The sequence below is a fragment of the Palaemon carinicauda genome, chromosome 30 (assembly GCF_036898095.1).
Source record: "Palaemon carinicauda isolate YSFRI2023 chromosome 30, ASM3689809v2, whole genome shotgun sequence".
NCBI lineage: Eukaryota > Metazoa > Arthropoda > Malacostraca > Decapoda > Palaemonidae > Palaemon > Palaemon carinicauda.
The window spans coordinates 50,910,254-50,912,753 of NC_090754.1; positions in this window are offsets into that span (position 1 = coordinate 50,910,254).

Sequence of the window (2,500 nt, forward strand, 5' to 3'; positions counted from 1 at the left end):
GGGAAGGGTTGAATCTGTGTGCCCCCTATCTAAATATTTAGCCGTCGTTATTGACGGGTCGCGTACACTAATGATTAAATAATGTGAATCGTTGCAAGTCTCTCCCTCTCTCTCTCTCTCTCTCTCTCTCTCTCCCAGAGTGCTGTTCTGGCCATTCTTGTATGATCAAAATGAAGTCGCTTTGTTCATAAGCCCCTTACACTAATTGGTTGAAATATAATATCTCGGCTTGTCCTTAAATCCTAATTCCTCCTCCTCCTCCTCCTCCTCCATCCAACTGATCCTTATCTAAATCGTGAGTTTAGTTTTTAATTAACTTATTCGTCTAGTGAAATCTTAAACATTTTGACTGACCCTGTAGTGATACATAAATACGGAAGCTGGTGTTAATTTGAACTTTTTTTTTTGTGTAAGTAAATTAAAAACTGTGGCTTTGTAAAACTAGGAAATAATCACCGTCCTCTTCGCCATATTACTCTCTCTCTCTCTCTCTCTCTCTCTCTCTCTCAGTTCACGTGAAACCTTCCTCACTTTAAACACTAGTACCCTTCACTGGAAATGAGGGGAAATCTCTCTCTCTCTCTCTCTCTCTCTCTCTCTCCTGCTCAACGCCACGCCCCGGATGTCATTTTCATTTTCCACAAGTCCTTCTTGAAGGGTCTTCTCTCCTTACCCCAGCAGCGCACACGACGTTCCTTATGAAAGACAGACGGTAGGGGTGAGTTTGACAGAGTGTGTGCCCTGAAGTAGATTTTCCCCACGAGGGGAATATCGTGCGAGAGACGAAAGAGTGACTTGGATCTAGATAAGGGGAATACGGAACTCATATGAGATTCCTTTTTTTTAGGTTTATTGTTATATGTACGCATTTGCCCTCCCCTCAAACCCCCCCCCCACCCCCCCTCTCCACCTCACTCGTTTTACTTCTTGTTGTCTCTCATTGTTTCTTTTTTTTCTCTGAATTTTTTAGAAATGATTAAAATGTATTCTTATGATTTGGTTTATTACCTTCGTCGTAAATTTGAGCCTCTCTCTCTTTGTCATTCCAGCCCATAGAAGGAGGAATCTCTCTCTCTCTCTCTCCTCTCTCTCTCTCTCTCTCTCTCTCTCTCTCTCCTATCTGATCTATCGAACTCTAACCTCGTGTAACCTTTTGAGATAAGTTGAAACAAGCCTGCCCTCTCTCTCTCTCTCTCTCTCTCTCTCTCTCTCTCTCTCTCTCTCTCTCTCTCTCCTCTCTCTCTCTCTCTCTCTCTCTGTCCTCCATAGCCGGAATTTAATTCTCCTCATAACGACGAGAAAATTTCTCCCCAAATCAAGGAAATTGGGAGCAATTTTGCACCTTTAGAGGTTAGATATTTTCCTTCCTTTTCCGAGAGAGAGAGAGAGAGAGAGAGAGAGAGAGAGAGAGAGAGAGAGAGAGAGAGCGGGCAGCGAGGGTACTTGAGAAAATTGGCGTGCCCATTACACTTTTATTATCATTCCGTTTTTTCGTGGGTCTCACGGGTTATTAATACTTTCAATTACTTTACACTTTTTTATATTAAATAATAGTTTACATTATAATCACGGGTTATAATTTTTTAATAATTTAGAGACCGGAATGTAAACGTTTTTCATTAGGTGTATTATTATTATTATTATTATTATTATTATTATTATTATTATTTTTATTATTATTACTAGCCAAGCTACAACCCCAGTTGGAAAATCAAGATGCTATAAGCCTAAGGGCTCCAATAGGGAGAAATAGTGAGGAAAGAAAATAGGGGAATAAATGAATGATGAGAACAAATTAACAATAAATAATTCTAAAAATAAAGTAACAACGTCAAAACAGATATATTATTATTATTATTATTATTATTATTATTATTATTATTATTATTACTCGTTTAGTTCAAGGATTTCCTCACACGTTGATTAGTGCTTGTAGGACACTGGAATTCCTTCTACACCTCGCCTGGAAATTGTACACAGCCACACCCTAACTGCGTGGCGAGTTCCTGTGTTAAGCCCCGCCCACCATTTCGGCCATTTCTCCTCACGGTATCTGTTGGTTATTCCCCGAGAAGTAAGGATGTGAGATATACTTCTTCGAGGGGAGGTGTGCTAGGGGCCCCTGTGTCCTTCTGTACAATTCCTTACTTTTTTTTCTTTTTAATTTCTTTAATGACTAGTATAGTGGTAACGTGTTCGCCTAGCATTCTCATGGCTGCAGATCGATCTCTGCCCCGTACCATGAGTTTAAGCTGTTTATTTGGGGAGGCCACTGCTGTGGTTGAGCACAACAGGGAGGGTGTTGTTTCGGGCTTGCCCGGCTGACGTTCTGGCGAGCATCTAATCTGATGAAACAGGAACTGAAACCCGACACCTTTAACCCTAACATAGTAATGTGCCATAGCCTAAATTGCAAACAATTTATTTTTCTTAAGCTATAGAATATATTTTCCTAGTGAAATCATTTTTATTGAGTGGATCATGTAATTTATTTATCTTT